Source organism: Betta splendens, chromosome 16 (assembly GCF_900634795.4).
Source record: "Betta splendens chromosome 16, fBetSpl5.4, whole genome shotgun sequence".
NCBI classification, from domain to species: Eukaryota; Metazoa; Chordata; class Actinopteri; order Anabantiformes; family Osphronemidae; genus Betta; species Betta splendens.
This window is the reverse complement of record NC_040896.2, coordinates 19,623,663-19,643,621: the sequence shown is the minus strand read 5'-3', so window position 1 is coordinate 19,643,621 and position 19,959 is coordinate 19,623,663.

The following is a 19,959-nucleotide window of genomic DNA, read 5'->3' as shown; positions in this document are numbered from 1 at the left end:
AATGGCTTGTCAGCCGCATCGGGTGGGACCACACACTGTTTGAAACCACGCGTATTCGCTGGGCTGCACTTATCTCGATGAGCTGACTGCGTCTTAAAAAAACCCGGCTGCTTTTTTAACCTGCTTGTTTATCAAAGCCCGCTCAAAGTGCGGCCGCGGCCTGAAGCGGACGCCGCTGGGAGCATTAGCTGGTGTGTGACTGTACAGTAGTTGTACTGGAGGGTGGGTTTTAAAACCATCACAGACTCCGGTTTGAAGAAGAATCAGCTCCTGTTTACTGTGGACAGGAGCGGCTGAACACTGCCCAGTACATGGTGGATTATGTAAATACTTGACTTAGTCCTAAAGTGCTTGGTCTCACAAACATTGACCCACCTGATGTATGTGTTGGTCGGTTTTATGCCATAGTTTATTTCTCCTAGAATGAAAATACCTCTTATTATTTCTCGGAGTGCTCCCTTTGTTAACAATATGAAAAGAGGATATTTAATCACACCCGGCTTCAGCCTTTATCTCCGGTGCGCTTTTCAAATTTCCTTCTCCTCACGATCCCAAACCCTAATACACGACTCGCTTGTCGTCGCTAGTGCGTTCACTTCGCCTCCCGCCGTGATCCTTCCTCCTCCCAATCGACAGTGAGACCAACTCATTTCACAATTATGAGACTCGTCTTCGCTCCGCCAGGTTGCCACAGTAACTACTGAGCGAAAGGCATGGCGGTGAATGGAGCACCGCTGGATGTTGTACAGTACAACGCATTGTGTACTCCATGAAAAGAGGTCAGTGAGTATCTGTCATTATTCAGGATCTCTGAAAAGGTTAATGCACCATCTTTCTAATTCTCCTCCCCCAGCTCCCGCTTTTTGCAGCGTACTTTTATCTTCATTTAGTGACCTATTATGCCCGGAGATTTGAAGAGGGGGTTTTAATGTCACAAACAAATACTAGAGTGGTCAATGGCTCATTTTATTATCTAACACTGCTCAGAATCTGTCTTTAATCTAAATGAAACATGACATGTTCCTCCTGTCTTATTATCTCCATACACAGGACATTTCCAAAGCTGGAAATTCCTCTAACTGAAGGTGCCACTGCTTTACATGTCAGAGGAAGAAACCGCTCCACTGTTTATATACATTAAGGAGAGAAGCCACTTCAGATGAAGAAGACAGGAGACGTCATTACTTCTCTGCTGCGCTACTACTTTACTCTAATGGAGCAGCTTTTAACACTTTCTCTTGAGTGCAGCGTTTAAAAAAGGTGAGAAGAAATTGCAAACAAAACAGTTAGAGTTTAGAGGGTGACGGCTTTGGCCTTTCTAATGCTCCCAAGCTCAAGTCCAAGCATTGTTTTATGCTGCGTTTAAGGCTGCTTTATATTATGGAACGTGTGCTGAATGAGCCCAGACTCACAGTGGAGCCATGTATTCAGTTATTAACATAATCCCTATAACAAACAATTCAAAGCTGTTGTTATAAGCCTGGTCTGAGGTCAGTGTGTTGGGGACATTCTCTCAGGTAGCCACAAAATTTATAGGTTAGAAAATCAATTTTGCTGCCTCTCCTTAGGCTATTTGTGTTTTCGTTTTTCATCTACAGTATTAACCAGTTCTTAGTGTAGAACTCAAACAGGGAAGCATTTTTGGACTCAATACTCATAAAAGATTCAATGTTTCAAAATGCTTAAAAATAGAGAATGCTATAATATAATATTCAGAACAACAGCAGTAAATGAGCTATTGCTGTGAAGCAACAATTAGCTGTGACTTCAAGGTCGACTTCAAGCTCATCTTCCATTTGTATGTAATGATCCTGTTTCTGGCACTGCTTTGCTCTCAGTCAACTCCTGAGGGAAGTATCTGCTTGTTTAAATACCACACTGTCCACCATCCTGTCATTACTGGTGGATCAGTAGAGAAGAACTAGTTGCTCATCACAGCTGAGACCGACACTGATCAGACCAGTGCTGGGCGTTGGAACCATAACATGTTGCTGACATAAATCAGCTGTCAACATCTGAAACGTAACGTGTTGCACTGAGCTACTAATAAAATCTAAAAAGTGCAAAGTGGAGAAATGATTACTCTGTTGCAGATATATTTGAGCTAAGACAGTGATGATATTTTCATGACAGAAGGTCTAAATCACCAGAGAATTTAATTTGTGCCAGTTTAGTGATTTGATCTCTTAATATTCCTGGAGTGAATAAAACAGCTTTAAAAAGATAATAATGAGAACATTAATAAAAATCAAACGATATAAACATAAGCTCAAATTAGTTGTAACCTTGTGGGACATCAATACCAATGGATATCTTAACTGAAAATGGAAAATCAAAAAGCGTTTTTAATATTATAATTATATATATATATATATATATATACACATTACAGTATTGTGTACCTCACTGCTCACACAGTTATTGTCGTCCCACGTCCCCATTGATCCGCCTGGTCTCCAATGTGAGGCCTATAGTGTAGGAGCGAATAGACAGACACTACTCTGTGTCTCAGTTCAGTGTTGCACATCTCAAAATGCACTCACATACTTTATGACCTCTGTCTTTGGAAATGGATCAGTGACCTGAACTGAAATCTGTCACTGACTCACAGCTCAGACTCTCGTTTGGCAGTAATTACAGCTGGGCATTGTCAGGTTCTGGTTCTGTTCTCGGTTTTATTTTGTAGGACTCTGTTCATCAGCCTTATATTCATGTTTTGGGTTTCCATTTCCTGTTTTTTTTTTGGTAGTCTCCCGGTTTCTGTTTTTGTTCTAGCTTCACTTCCGGTTTACGTCACGTCACAGCTGTTCCTGCTTCACCCGATCATTGTACACACCTGCAGTTCATCCGTAATCACTCACCTTGCATTTAAGCACCCCTTCTCACACCAGTACTCGGCCAGATCGTTGTTTACTGATTCATTGTTCTCACGTTCCAGCATTACTCTAGTTCAGCTTATCCGGTTGTCGACTCTGTTACGTCTTTTGACCATTGCTTCTCGCCTGATCCTGATCAACCTCGTAAGTCACTCCGTTGCTGAACTCTGCTCGTTTCTGGACCTGTCTAAGCCCGCCAATTCTGTTTCTGAGACCTGAGCCTTTTCCCGTATTGACACCTGCCTGTTATCGGACCCGAGAAGCTATTTTCCTTGTGTGCTGAAAGACTGTTAACCTGTGTATGACCTGGACTGCCTTGTGACTTCGTTTCTGGAATAAACCCACCTTTTTTCACCATCTGCATCGTGTCCTGGCGCTGTGCATTTGGGTCCTTTATATGCCGTTACTGACAGGCATGAGCCTCCACAGACCTCCAACACCTGGATTCAGGCTTTATCCCATACCTGGCGGCTCTCTCAGCTGATTGTTGCAGCTGAGAGAAGTGAAGTGTTTTGTGAACTCTTATCTCCTGCTCTCTCATTGGGGCTTAATCCTGGGCTTTGACCTGGCCATTCAAGGACAAGAAAAGACGTGTCCTGAAGCAGACAGACCTCTAAGAATTGTGCTCATGCCTGTGAATATACATATATGTTCACTTCAATCCCACCGACACATTGATCTGCCCACAACCTCCAACTACAGTGTAACTCCTTGCTTCACTGCTGTCCAACGTACACTGGGCAGAGAAGATTGATAGTTATACTGTACGTCTAAGTTCAACCTGACCTGAAGAGGTCCCAGACCTTCTCTCATTCACCATCACACGTCCGCCATAAAGACCAGCCCTACGCTTGTGAGAGCGCTGCAAGACCCCTGACTAATCCAACAACATGAGCAGCCTCTCCAGGCCAGGTGAGAAGTGGAAATGCTGTGGAGCAGGTGTCTTTTCTAATCTGTCGATTCAGTGCCACAGGGACACTTCAGTCAAGTTCTGGACTCGTCTGAGGGAAAAGCTGAAAGGATGCACCTGAACACAATTATGGTGAAAACTCCAAACGCTCCTTTAACAGAGCTTTTTAATCAACTTAATGCTTGATTACACATTTGTAATAAAGGTGTGAACTTGGTTTGACACATGCTGTTTTAAACCTTTGTATGGATGTTGTTGAGGGGGATGAGGTGTGTGTCCATAGAGTACAATAGAGTGAGCTTTTATTTCCTGAAAAAATAGCAAATCCAAATCCAAGGATGTCAAAAGCACTTTAATTTCCTTTGTGCCCATCATATACGTTCAGGAAATACAGCCAGTGAAGTCAGGAGTGAAGATAAGAGGCACAACAACATGTAACCTGTTCAAATGATTACGTCCAGCGATATCGACTTTTCAGTGACACAAACAAAAATCAGCAAAATTCACCAAACAAACAGGACCTCCACAGCATCGCAGCATCCACTGGTACCTGATTCAAAATTACGTCTCTGGAATCGAACAATGAGCTGTCTAAGGATGAAGACTGAAAGATCTCAGCTTCTTCCTTCACTGAGAGGATCAACCAGGTCAAGGCCAACAGCTGCAGTCACAACCAGAGTTTAGAAGCGACGCTGCCAACAGCTGTGCAGATGTTTCTTTCATCGTTAGCATTCATGGAGCCGCTAGATATCTGCCTTATTTACACAGTGTAGGATTGTATTGTTTAAAATCACATTTCAATTGGCTTAAAAAACTCCAGGCCACATGACACTAAAGGTGCCTCAGTGCAGTGTGAGTCTATGTGTGTGTGTGTGTGCGTGTGTGCAGGTATGTGTGTGCATACATTCGCTTGCTCTCTCACAGGTGTCTCCCTCTCCCTCCGCCTCCGTCCGTGCTGATTGACACTTGTGCTTCGCCGGCGACCATCTGCTCCCTGTTTACTCAAACTCCGTCGCAGCTGCTACAAATCAGGTAAATTGTTAAAAGGGAGCAGGCAGCGTGGAAGGCCCGAGCAGCGCCTGCGGTGCAGCCAGCCGGATGCTGCTTCGGGGGAAGCGGGGTTCCGAACCTGCCGTGGACGCGGCTAATCGGAGCGTTGTGGGTTGATATTATAGCGACGCACGGGGACGAACACAGAATCATTTCCACTCCCCATTAGGATACAATGAATAAAACCTCCCTGCAGGGCTCTGATTGGCTCCATTCTCCTGCAGGTATTTTCATATTAATATGCTTCTTGCAGACTCATTTGAAAACCTGTCAACGAGGCAGAGAGGGATGATGGTAACTGAACCTGACCAGTCGGCTGCTTCCACGTTTAAAGCACCATCCTCTTACTTGATGGTCCCAATGTTGGGCTGTGAACATATTGATGGTGACATTTCATTCATGCAGCCTTACAGCACATGGTGGCGTATAGTGCTGATGAATAATGCATGAGGAGATAATGGGGCAAAGTCGTTCTGAAATTGCACCTATATGGTTGTCATAATGATTCCATTTCTGATTCATATCAGTGTGGTGTATTTCCCATAAATGTGGCCATGGGTTGCGGTAACTTGGCCTCTCTAGCAGGAATATAATGCGCAATAATGCAGTGCAGTGTGTGCGGGGAGGCAACCGTAGAACGGAACGTTCAAAAATTTGGAAGTGAGCACCAAAACATGTAAAACTGCACAAACAGACAAATCAAAAGTGCGGCTTGTTTGTTCGTCTGTCAACTCCCAGACTTAAGGCCCATCTTCAGCCAACTCCTCGTCCAGTGGGATTTGCCGCTGGCTGTGCGTGTCACACGTTTTGGGATAACTGGCTTGTTTACACTGAGACGGAGGATGGAGCCCACCAGCAGCAGCTGCGTTCAACCACTTGAGCAGATGCCCCCCCCCCCCCCCCCCCCCCCCCCCCCCATTCTCCTCTGCCGCTGATGACACACTCTCTTGATCCTCTCCTGCTGGACTCATTCCGTATTCACAGCCTTTTCAAGCCTCCGTCTCTAAAAACATTGTGAATACATGTACCAGCAGTGGCCACAGTGTCACTGCAGCCTGAGCTGAAATAAATAAATAAATACTTATTACTCTTAAATCTTTGGCCCACGTCTTCGCATGTTGACTGTACATCATAGTGTTGCTGAGTCCATGTTCACGGAATAGGAGACAGATATACTGCACATAGCAGTGGAAGAGAGAAGAAGCACATCTGATCTACAGTAATGTGCAACAGTGTAAATCAAAGCTTTGTTTGTGCAGCTGTATGACAGATGTTGACAGAAGTCGTTAATCTTAATAATCACTGATGAGCATCAAACCCCTGAAGAAAGTACTGTACACACACATCATCAACTGTGGAAACTGATTTCCAGTTAAAGCAAAATGATGATGATGATGAATTGGTATCTTCATTTTATTTAAGGTTGGTAACACACAGTCAATTCTAGTTTGTCTGCAGATTTGTCTCTCCCAGACTGATACCACTCTAATGTATAACACAGAGACAGACAGCCTGTTCTCTCTAGACCTCAGTCTCTCTTGATTTGTACTTTTAGACTGGTTTTGTCATTCCTCATTTCTTTGTTTTTCATAATTTTACAGTCAGGATCCAAAGCAGGCTTTGCAGGGTGACTGGCGTTCTCTCACCACACATCCTCACCGCTACCATCAATGCTCGTCCACACACGGCCATGTCTTGCCTTCTATGAGCCATGCAATGTGTTACGTATAAGCTGTGCAAGAGTCAGCCCACGAATTAACCGAGCTATAACATGCGACCCATGTTCAGGCATCTTCATTAGTATGAGCTTCTCTGACTTGTTTAATTAGTTCTGTAGCGTAATTTAACTTAGTTTGTCTTATAGGACTTTTCTTGTCTTATTTATTGTCCTGTTTTCATTCATTAAAATACTTACCTAATCTACCCTCGCTCTCACACACCTCTTATGAACACTCACGCTGATCCGCCATCCTTCATGGCGAGTCCTGACATTTACATATATAACATAACAGTAGGTCTTTTTTTACCTTGGTATTATACTTTACATTCCTATTTTCACTGAGATCATAAAATGAAAATAAAGAAAAATGTCAAACTATTCATTAAACGAAGCTTTTCGCAGTACTAAACACATCTACTGTCAACCCTGCTCCCTGAATGACTCGCGTTAAGTCTATTTATCAGTAGATAAGCGAAGAAATGCTGCCATTATCACTGAGCTGCTTATTATCATAATCCTGAGGAAAGCCGTCGGAGGAGGGATAAGGTCAGCAGGCGTATCTCTGCCTAAATGTGACAGCTCCGGTTGGTGAGGACGCGCCCAGAGGCTGATGGGAGCCCGCCGCATCCTCCGCTAACACTGCCCGCGCTGCGTCTCCTCCAGCTCAGTGTACAGAACGGTGAAGCGGCGCACGCTACCTGTCACCAGGGATTAAAATGTCACATTTCAATTCACAACGTTTGCCGCGGATGCAACTGCCTGTCGCGCAGCAGATTCACTCGCGATGCAGAAATGCAAAGCGGCAGTGAAAGGCCTCCATTCACGGCGTGAGGCCGCACAGCGCAAACGCTCTGAAGCCAGCGAGTATATTGACATTTCTACAAAAAAAAACTTTTCAGCGTTTGCTCACATATTGATTGGAGCGCTTTCATTTACGCCGCGCTCCGTGGACGCGGACGCTTGATCATTGTCTGCTGCTCGCATGGCGACCGGCGTTGATCTATACTTCTCTGTCGCAGCCTGCTGGAGCTCCGGGCTCCCCGGGGCCCAGCGGTGGCTGACATTTGTCCTGTCACACCCCGTCCACCCGACCTGGCAACACCAGCCGGCATCACTCCTTGCTGGAGGGAGGCCTATCACCTGCTTTCTGTAAGTCAAGTAATCCTGCTAGTCTAATAAAACATCTAAAACCCTTTTGCCTGAATAAGTAGCACTTGACCAAGTCCAAATGCCTCAACTCAACCTGGACGACTGAGAATCCTCACCCATAAGATTTTACTGGGGAAACTGAAGGCAACGTTGTCACTAACATCACCAAAATCTGGATGCACATATTTCATGGAGACACAGTGATTTATTTCACCCAGTCGCTTCTGGGTTGACCGAGCCTCAAGGATGGACATTGTTATAAATAATAAATGTCAGTGGTTGGGATGCAGGCTCCCTCTGCTCACAGTCTCTGCCAGGATGCCAAGATGTCATCTGTAAAATGGCTTGTTCACCGCGCTCCGGATTAAAGTTGAAGCTTTCTCTAGCGGACGAGTTAACTGTTTCTCCAATAATACGGAGACGCACTGGATCGCGGTAATATACACGTGCTGTATAATGCAGGATGAGTCGGCTTCAGCACCACCGAGTCTGAGAGCTGCCTCATCCAAAGGAAAAGAGCTTTTTTTCTCCACGTGTGAATCATCTGCCTGAATCTCTAATGAATCTATGATGCTATTACGGACGGAAACATCGACTAGAATAAAGCCGAGCGCATTCAAACTTCTGACGTGAAGAGCTTTGAAAGTCGGATCACTGTGTCTAAGCCCGGTAATTGATTTTCTGTCTGCTATCTCCAAAGTCCTCTCTCTCTCTCTCTCTCTCTCTGTTCCTAATATCTGTCTCCTTTTTATTCCCGCTCTCTTTGTCTACTTATCCCCCCTCCGTGCTAACAGCCATCCATGTCTGTCCTCATTAATCAGGCGTGTAGGCAGCATGAAGGAGTATGTTAATGTTGTGTCAGGGTCCTGCTGCACTTATGCTTACTTGTCTTCCTGTCGGCCCGTCTGCCTGTAGGTGGCCGTGCACCGGCAGGGTTTAATGAGCCTTAAAGGACAGGGGCTCTGACATGTAGCATCGCTGTGCATTTGCATCAGGACCGGCACGGTGCACCTCCTTCTCCGCGGCAACAGCATCACCGCAACCCTGGCATCGTCAGCCTCCTAATCGCAAGTGACAGGCTCATCAAAGTGACAGTCCATAATCAAAAAAAAAAGTGATGAAGAGAGGGGTGTCGCTCATTAGGCGCCTAAGTGAGAGAGGTGGAATGAGGTTAAGCGTCCTCCCGAGATCACAATAGGTCAACGCATACAGACAGAAGACAACGTGAAACGAAAATAACTCCCTCCATCCCCCAGGCAGCAGTGGAGCCACTGAGGGGGATAGATGGGTGATGTAAGTGGAAGCTGCTCGGGGCTGGAAGGCTCAGGTGGACCACAGAGATGAAACCGCAAACCTGAGATTTGAGAGTTTTCTCTCTCTCTCTCCTGGATGTCGAGGCAGATTAAACCTCCACACGACGGCCTGCGCATTAAAACAGAGTGGCGTCATCCCCTGAAGTAACGGCCTCAGTGTCCGGCGTGATGAATGGTAAAGAGCAATCGTCCTCTGATAGCATCTAGTGGTGCTCACAGCTCTCGGCCGAGGTGGGAAATATTCACAACAGGAAATATCGAATCTAAGAGGTTTCTGTATTAAGCCACAGGTGTCTGTTGAACAAGGGCTTTCGAAAAAGGTTAGAACATTTTTCTAGCTCTCATGCTGATGCATTGTCCATCAATGGCTCCTCCAATGCAGCTCACATCTATTCCACCAGACTATTGACTATTAGAATTATAAATATAGACCTTCTGTTTATCCAACATGTTCAAAGCTTTTTCTCTATATTGCTGTTGTCATTTAACCAATATAGATTTGACATTCATTCCCAGTAAGCAAAGGAAAAAAAAAGTCTAGTCTAAATGGAATATGACAGTCGAACCTTATCATATAAATATATAAAGCATAGCTGAATGAATTCAAGCTGTCAGTCATCTCCATCTGCTGCCCGGCAGAACTGCCTGCGCTGACTACAAACCAGTGTCGGCCTCACTGTCTGTCTCATCCAGATCAGCTTCATTTCCATAAAAATACAGAAACCTCTATAGGTTTATACGGAAAACCAGAAACCAGGGGGGAAAAAATCACCTTTGGAATCAATTTTGCAAACACAGTATAGAGAAAAAGTATAGAACTAATACGTAATAAGGACAGGACACTCAAATCATCAGAGTGGTTTTAAAATGGAGTCAGTTCAGGCTCCATTTAATTTCCTTGTTCACTTGTTTTATTGATTTTTGAATCATATTGTGAAATGTTCACTGAATAGATGATATTGTTTTAGTTCAACCAAAGCACTCAGTGTAAATAACACAGAGCTGTCACAAGATTACATTTGCTCCTGTACTTTCCACTGCGTGTATTCATTGTGTGTTAAGTGTGAGTGTGTTGCCGAAGCACGAGAACAACCTAAACTCATTTGCCATGAACAATTAGAGCTGTAAATAACAGCTGTCAAGCAATTAAGAAGATGTGTCCAAATAATTACCGTACATGCTCTGTAAGTCATTCATCCAAGTTAATCGCATGCACCAATGACAAGAGTCTAAAGTTTAATCTCCCCTTTATTTCTTTAAATAGATTGTTTTACTCTCCATAATATAAATATACATCAAGTGTAAAAAAAAGGCATAGCATGAATTAACCATTGATGAACATTGCATTTCCCAATATTTAACAGGCCAAAGCACACAGCATCTTTTTACTGCATGTTTTTTCTTAACGAATCTTGTAAAAGCTCTGACGACTACGGCATCCAGTAACTTTCTTGTCATAAAAGCCAATTAGCTTGTGCTGCCTCCCGGTGCTCCCTCCTGACGCTGGGAGAGAGCCAGCGCCAAGCAGTTGACAGGCAACTCCACTGGGAAGCTGGAAAAGGGAGCGAAGCAGTGATGCAGTGGCTGAATTCTTAAATTGGAAAGGCTGCGTTTTGCTAGTCTGAGAAGCTCTTAATCACTCTGAATGAAGTTTGGTAAACTGGCGTGAACGCTGCATTTATCAAACCAGGAACTTCCCCCAAAATGTTGATGTATTACACATTAACAGCAGATCTGGGATGGTACATCATGAACTGAGCAGGGCAGCAAGACAAGGACATGAAATGACTTGATCCCCACAAACCGTTTGCTCGTCTCAGAACAATGTGAAGTAAAAGGGGTCCTCATTTACAGCTGTCTGAATCTCATCCATCAGTCTATTTTCCAAACTGCTCGTCCTTGTACTTGGACAAAGCATTTCCAGCCACACCAGCCAGTCCGAACTATACATCCACCACTAGACTGAAATATCTCAAGCAGATCTACACCAAAATATCTCAAATATAAAATATAAATTTGAAAACTATGCCATAGTTATTAGAGAATAGCGCTAGTTCATCCGGGGTGTTTAAATGTATGGCTGGTTTGTGTTGGTCCTATTCGTAGTCCCCAGAGGATAAGTCTAATTTTTCCACTAGCTTTTCTATAGCCTTAATGCAGTTTTGTACCATATACATTTGTCTGTACCTTTGCCTGGATCTATTTGGCTCTCTCGTGTATGACCTGGACTGTTTGTGACAACGATTACTGGAATAAACCCTGATTTTCTCACCACCTACCTCGTGTTCTGGCACTGTGCATGTGGGTCCGCTCTCCGCCGCATCCTGACAGAACAATCTGGCCAGACTTGGACCCAGCCAGTGCCCAGCCTTCGTCCAGGTCATTGCCTGTTTTTGTTTTACGTTTTCTCCTGTTTCCCTGTCTAATCGGCTGCGTGCACTTCCCACTCGCCGGAGAATGGAGTTTTGCTGCCCGGGCTTACCGATCTCGAAAGGCTAGCCAAAGAGTACGCGGAAGCACCCAGCCTTGATGCCCGTCTCCGTCTAGTGAAACTAGCCATCAAAATACTGACGGACGAGTTTTGGTGGCGTGAGTACCCCGGAGTGCAGACGTTCTTCGAAAGACTCCAGTCACTTAGGAGGGATTTGGCACGCGCCCTGCGCACAACGTCTGCCCGCGTCTCCGCACCCGCTCCTGTCGCCGCTCTGGCGGTTCAAACTCTCGTTCCTGTCACCGCGCCAGCGGTTCACGTCCCCGTTCCTGTCGCCGCTCCGGCGATTCTTGTTTTCGTTCCTGTCGCCGCTCCATCGGCTCACGCTCCCGTTCCTGTCACCGCTCCAGCGGTTCAAGCTCTCGTTCCTGTCGCCGCTCCGGCAGTTCAAACTCTTGTTTCTGTCTCCACCCCGGCGGTTCAAGCCCTCGTTCCTGTCACTGTGTCGTCGGCTCCAGTCCAAGCCCCAGACGCCGCCATCTCTGTTCGCCGCTCGGACCCAGTTACAGAAACCCAGCCCGCGCCGCTCCCAGCGCCTCAAACGACGGTCAATCGCAGGCGCTCTGGACGACGTCAGCGAGGGCACGTTCCAGGGTGCAGGGTCCAGAGACCAAACGGTTCTCTTCCCCATCAGAGGATCCCTCTGGTTCCCCTACTGACTGTCTCACGTCGATAGCAGGCATTCCAGACAGCGTCGTCCAGCGCATCCGCCGCCACTGTACTCCTCCGGTTGCATTCCTCTTCACCCACCTGATGAATGCCGCTGATTTGACAGCAGACCAGGGCACAAGGGAAGACCTGTTTGAGGAGGCAGCCGCCCTCATCCTGAGGGAGCATGACCTGCGTGAGGCCCTGAGACTCCCAGGCCTGCAGCCAGCAGCTACATCAGTCCCTGCATCTCAGTCAGGTCAGTCATGTCACGTCCGGGTTCCAGTCCAGTCAGGTCACACTCGAGTTCCAGCCCAGTCAGACCACGCTCGAGTTCCAGCACCTGTCGCTCGAGTTCCAGCCAAGTCAGACCACGCTCGAGTTCCAGCCCAGTCAGACCGCGCTCAGGCTCCAGCCCATTCCTGACGCGCTCAAGATCCAGCCCAGTTGTGTCGCGCTCAAGATCCAGTCCAGTCGTGTCGCGCTCAAGATCCAGTCCAGTCGTGTCGCGCTCAAGATCCAGTCTTGTCCCAGCCAGGTGACTCAACACGTTGGTCAAGTGTAGTCCTTGCCCAGTTAAGCTCAGCTTTTACTCCGTCGAGCTTGACAGTCGCACGCAGCACTGCCGGCTCCGGAGAGGAGTCCGCAAGCAGCTTTGTTGGCTCCAGTGAGGACGCGGTCCCAGTTTCTGTCGGCTCTGGTCAGGATGCTGCTCTAGTTCCCGTCGGCTCCGGTCAGGACGCCGCTCTAGTTTCCGTCGGCTCCGGTCAGGACGCCGCTCTAGTTCCCGTCGGCTCCGGTCAGGACGCCGTTCCTGCCGCAGCTCCCGCCGGCCTCCAGGAGGAGGTCGCTCCAGCTTCAGTTCCTGCCGGCCTCCAGGAGGAGGTCGTTCCTGCCGCTGTTCCCGCCGGCCTCCAGTAGGAGGTCGCATCAGCTTCGGTTCCCGTCAGCCTCGAGGAGGAGGTCGCTCCAGCTTCGGTTCCCGTCAGCCTTCAGGAGGAGGTCGCTCCAGCTTCGGTTCCTGTTGGTTGTTGTCCAAGTGAGCCCAGACCGGTTCAGGCCAGCCCAGAGCCTGTGGTTTCTTGTTTCTTTGCACACAGGAGCCGTTCCAGGAGGTGCCAGAGATTCCTGCGGAGACACGTTGGCATCATCTGCCGGTGGTCTGGCACCGGCCACGTCTGCACCGGCTCCTGGTGGTCTTGTCCACACCACGTTCGCCTCGGCTCCTGGGGTGGCGCTGCCTCTTGCGTCGTCGGCAACCTCTGCGGTCCTGCGTCTGGGGGGGTCTACTGCGTCCTCTCCTGCAGTGCCGCGATCTCTGCGGTCGCCGCTCGCCTCAACCGCTCAGCCTCCTGGAGCGTCGACCGTCTGGAGGAAGCCGTTGTTTTCTATGGGGCTCTGGAGGAAGCTGGCCTCGGCGCCGGCCTCCCAGAGCCGGCTTCTCGTCCCTGGGTACCCTGTGTGCCGTTCCCGCCCAGCGTCGGGACGCTCTCCCCGTCACCACTCTCCATGAGAGGGGGTTTTAGGTCCTGTGGGGCCTCCTTTGGATTGATGTTTTGGACTTTGTGCCCCTAGGTGTGTTGGACTCATAATGGACCCTAAATAAACCTTTGCCTTTCCGACTAGCCCTAACCTGCAAGGATGGAACACACCTTATCTTTTTATCTATTTAAAGGCCCTATGCAGGACCTTTAAATAGATAATAGACCCTATGCAGGGCCTTTAAATATTCCCATTATACAAACAAACCCCGGGTGTTGCTGTGGTGATGATGAGCATCATTATATAAATGACCTATTCTGTTAGTGAAATAATGAAAAGAAAACACCAGAGTTGCTTAAGAAAATTCAAATCAGAGAGCTATTGGTCATGAAACTAATGACTAAAGGTCATTTATGTAAAATGAAAGGGCAGAGACATATTCAGCCAATTTAATAAGCCACAACTCCTTAATATATAATCATTATTTAAGTATCTCCACTTATTTTAACATCACAAAAAATATTGGATAACATGGACACCACTATTAAGCACATTATCGTATTGTATCACATCTAACAATGTACAAAATACATAACTGGCCTAGATGTTATGCTAGTGGTTTAAAAACCAGACAGACCTACTGTAAAATATTCATTTTCATTAATCATCACAATATCTTGTCTCCTTTTAGAAAACATGAAAAAGAATGAAGAAAATTTCAAAATAATTATTTATGAACAAATAATGTATAATTATGCAAACATTTGTTTTACGTTCGGCTTTTGTTGTGCTGTTCATTCAAATCAAATGTTTGACAGGTGTTTTTTTTTCTATTCCTGGACAACTCATGTCTTTGTCTTGTTGTTAGCCGAAGCAGCCAAACTCTGCAGTGAAACAGCCAACAGTGCGGTGTAATGTGTACGCACGTCCACATTATACAGTGTGATATATGTGCAAAGTGAGTTAGACAGGCCAGCTCTCCACTTAGCTGTAATTGCTCTCTGCTGCAATTACAGCCGCTGCTGGCCAGCCGAGGTGGGCGACGGGTAACAAGCCTGGAAATACGCCCACGTATCACCCTGCGTCCATCTCTTGAGTGCGTCTAACAGGGAGAAGACGAGATCTTATTATTGAGAAGCAGGGGATTCCTTTCTGATCTGGAGGCGGGCCAACTATCGATGAGAGAAATGAAACGGCATCGATCTTTAGATGCCTCATGGAAATCACACACGCACATACAGTACTTCACACATACGGCGGTGACAATGACCGGAGCAGGAGCAGTGGGAGCAGCACCACAGATCACTGGGGTTATATCGACGGTGATTGCGTTTCAAGTGAGCCAGACAAACTAGTTCATCAATACTATTAGTTTTACTGTGGATGAGACGCCGCCTGACTGACTCCCATTCACCGCTGCAATTATCCGTCAGCCCAGGCTGTGATTGGAAGGTGTCCCCAGGACTCCGGCTGGGCTCCGCGTGTGATGGAGAGGATTCAGTCCTGTGTGTCCGGCCCTGCTGACCTTTTTGATTTGTCTTTTTGTAGCAAAGACAACTAATATACGGCTGGAAGACGGAACGTGACAGGCCTCAATAAAAATGTTTTATTCGTCTTATTAACCTTCTGGATTCTGCTGATAGGCGTCGCTGCATAAGGAAGACATTTGTCTTTAGGTAGAAAAGTCATTCATTTTGTGTTGAGTTCTCAGATCAGTCCGAGGTTGAGCTGAACACAAACACAGTGAGGCCTCCACGCGAGCACTGAGATCAGTATAGTGGCTCGATACAACTTAAAGTAAACCTCACGGCTAACGTGACCTCACAGCTGCGTGCGCCGCAGTCCAGAACATTTGTCCTTCAAACTCTTAAGTAAACACCGAGTTTAGACAAAGCGCTGGAGTGCCAGCCGCCACCTCTCACTGTCAGAACGAGTACGGCAGCAGTTGGCCGAGCCGCTAATGTCAAGTAGCCGGCGCTGGCAAGGACTGTTTACATTAGTGATAACGCTCTGAATGAAACGCCTGTTCATTAATGCGCTGCAGTCAAATCACTGCGGGGCCACAAGTGGCTCCGAGCAGCTGGGGTCGCAGGCGGTCCCCTCAGCAGGGGGTCCCCCAGCAGAGAGTCCTGTCCACACACTCCGCACAGCTTAGACTCCTTCATGCAGACGAGCTTAAGAGGCTTTCAATGTATACGCAGGTCCTTGGTGGCTGTCAAACACATGTCATCATCTCAGTGTTAATACACAAAACGGCCTTTAAACGAGCAGCACTCACACACGACACCAACATTAAGTCCAGAAAGTTGATGTTTACTTATGTAATAATAATTATTTTAACACAGCATGTTTATGAAAACTGACAAATAAGTTTTTTTAACGCAATCCCTTATCTTTTTAATTCCAATGTCCAAATAGAAATATTGCTATTTATTGTAACCTTGAAGAGACATCAGCCATTTAGGGCTGACACTGCAGGTGGTTGTGGTTGTTGTCTGCTGCTGCCTGCCTTGTTCACGGCTGCAGCAGTGGAAAGTCTGACGTCGTCACCAGACGGAACAGATCACTTTTTATTACTCGGCAGCATTTCCCTTATCTGTCAGAAGGAGGAGACAGACGGGGGCCAAGGTCAGCAGAGCAACTCACTGCTCCCCCCGTCAGCACTATGAGGGGAATGTGAGCTGGAAATCACACACACACACACAGACACACACACACACACACACACACACACACACACACACACACACACACACACACACACACACACACACACACACGCACACACACACACACAGCTTTTTCCTGTTGGGGCTATTTTGTTTGTATGCACCACATTTACTGCACATAGTTTTACATTTACAGTTTTACAGTGTTTGCATCTAATGGTTTTTAGCTCCGTGGCCCAGTTAACATCCAGTGTTCGATCTGCACGACCTCAGATCAGCCTTGCAGATAGTCGCTACGGGACCTGCTCAACACGCATCCATATGACACTTTTCACATGCGAGGGGCAGAATCTGCAGCGCCAGCTGAGGAAACACGCGTGGTCCTGCGAGACAGCAGCGCCGCTGTACAACACGGCAGCCGACACAGATCAGCAGTGTTATTACAGTTAATCAGTGGTGTCATCACCCTGGATTGTCCTCACACTGGGCACATTGCTGTTAATAGCTATGGACAGAAAATCTAAAAGTCATGACTGTAGATTGTAACTTTCTTGCTGCTGAGCACATCAGAGGAGGTGAATGTAAAACTCTCCCGTCATGTGCACACATTTGTTTCCCCCTAATTTCCTAAGCGCATTGGTGATCCTTCAAATTCAACCCTCTCTCTTAAAAATGACATTAGCATGCAATTAAACAGCAGCCACCATTAGGTTCTGTAGCGAATGTGCATCAATTACACGACGATGTTGTCGCATTAACAACGAGGAGGTGGATGAAGGCTGTTTACTGTGCAGGTCAGACTCACAGCACGACAATACAAAAACGATTAAATATTAATAATGAGAGGAGCCAGCAATTGTTTCTATCACACGGCCTGCGCTTCTTACATGCGCTCGTGCAAGCTGTAAATGACACGCTAGCTTCATTTCGAGCAGCTGGCTCGTCTGCCCCGAATCATTTTCAGCCTCCATCGCCTCGGTTCAATCGATCTCCAGCATCTTTTACAAAGGCTGCGCTCCGCTCTGAGATTTCCAGGGGCGTCTGGGAAACAGGCTGCGATTACACGGCTCCTTTCATGCTGCAGATTTTCTCTTTGGGCTCTCAATCGCACCCTCTTCGCTCGGACTCCATCACGGGTTCGGCCATGGGGTGTGTTTGGCAGAAGCCGCTGTGTTGATGGTCGAGCAAAACTGATGTGTTGCACCTTACATTTACAAACAGCTTCCACAGGAACTTACTGTCAATGTGATGCATCATATAAAGCGTGTACTGATTCCACCGCTCCTGCTTTACAGCTTTTTACAGAGATGCACTTTTACACTGTTGTGACTGAGGATCCATCACTGCCTGGACCTGCATGACTCCAGTGCCCTGAAGCATGCTGGGAAAGTTAAGGCTGACGTCTCCCACTCCATAAAACACCTTCTGAAAACTCACCTCTGGCCACAAGCAGCGTTCCTTCAGGTCACAGGGTTGTTGTTCCCAATAACACAGTTTACAGCACAAACAACACTTTTTCATTAGTATTTTGTGTAATATTTTACAATGAGTCTTTCGATCTCTTTTTTTTTCTTTTCTTGTTTTGTATAATATAACATTTTCATGCTATTATTCCCATTCTTTCAAAGGCTTCTATTAGGGTTCTGGTTTACTGTATAATCAGTGTATGTGATCTGGTGTGATTTTAATGGATTCCTTGATGCAATCCTCCAATTACAAGTCTGCATTTAAAGTATTGCTGCTGGGTATTTATACTGGGTATTGTATTGTTTGCACAGGCCTGTCTTGCAATGCACTGCAGTACGTTGACATTATAAACAGCACGTCCACAACCATGATTAATCACAATTTAGCTGTTTCCTTTGTTTCTGGACCAGCGACCGGAGGCTTAATATAGCTCATCCTACACTAATAACCGCGTGCTGGTGCAAGACTTGGTGAAATCAAGCTCAGCCACCGGTTGTCAACTCTAAGAAAACTCAGTTTTAAGCTCATCTTCGCCATCATAATCCTGAAAGAAAGATAAATAACAGTCACCCCACGCGTACTTTTTTGCTTATGCTAATTTAGTAGCACTCTGCTGATGGCCAGGCATCAACTCCCCACATCAAAATGAACATAAAGCTGGAAAGCTCTCCGCCTGTAATAGGGCTGGAAGGCAGAGGCAGGAAAACACAAAAGGTTCACAACGCCAGGGCAATTTCGTTGGTGCAGATGCCAAGTGTTGAAGCTTTTCACTCTTTTATTTTGTCGATCACTTCAGTCCTGTTCAGTGGGTCATTTTCACCCATTTGGATCCAAGTCCCCGCCAAATCGCTGCAGCTCTCCTTGGCCAGTCTGCCTGTATTGCTGTCACTCTTTTTTTTTCAGTGCCCAGAATGGCACATATGACATTTAATAATTAATACTGAAACCGTGTAAGTGGCGTATCTGCACGGCTTCAGATCAAAGCCTCCATTTCAAGCTCACGCGCTGTCTTCCTTTTGGGTGTAATGTTTCACTAGCTCAGCTATTTCTCTAATGGGTTAATCATGTTTTCGTATAGAGTGCTATGCAATCGGATCCAATCCAGTCTGATGGCTCTTTGACATATAAACGATGAAAGGCTGAGAATAAAACTGCTCCACGAGGACAAACACTCGTGCCGCATTTACCGTCTACATCACAGGTAGAATCACAGCAACGGCAAAGCCTCATCACCTTTAAGCTTTAAAGTCATGTCCTACTCACTTTGATGTGGACATTTATACAGTAGATTAAGTCCAATTAATCTCTTTTAGCCCTTAGCTACACAATCTTTATGATTTTTGAATGAAATAAGCTGAACATCATAAGCCATCATAGGCTGGCTTCATCCTGTAGGGACTATGAATGTTCACCAGTTCCACTGTTATTTTTATGTCTGCTGCCTTATGAAAGGCAACACATTTCTATTAATGGTACATGACATGGATTCCACACTGTGTCAGTGTTTAACACGTGCACCATTTGCCTGTGCCACCGATCACATGTTACTGTGACACCGTTGCTAATTAATGGCAGCATTTCGAGGACGTTCTCTGGCAGCACTTTCCAGCTCCATACTGTAACTCTGTAACACACTGCAGCGATAGCCTGACCACTTATAGAAAACAGGGGGAGGTTTGCTGACTCAGATGTTCATGGGTGAGCCACGGTTGGCCTCTTTTAGTTTCCTTGCACAATATAAAGATATGAAGTGTCCAGCGATGGAGTGGTGCCTCCATAACAAGCTACAGTCTGTAAATTTAGCCCAACATCAAAAAATAATGACATCAACCTGCAAAGACAGGACAAAGGTTGTCATGTGTGCAGCTGAGTGATGTGTGATTGAGTATCAGGGTATAGGCAGTGCTACTTCATATATACAGTATAATAAGCTTCCCACACTACACCACTGATAATATATCGCAGTGACAGCAGGATAAAAAATACATTTTCACCAGAACTTGGTGAGGTTCCTGTCACTCAGACGCAGGAAGCTGTGGAGGAGGTTGTAACAGACTCCATCATAAAGTGGAGCTGTAGAGCACTTCCATCAGTGTCTTAACTGTTTGAGGAAGTGCATTGGTTTGTGGGAAGGAGGTTTGTCCATGTGTTGCTAGACTCAGATATCTCAGAACCTGTTTAATG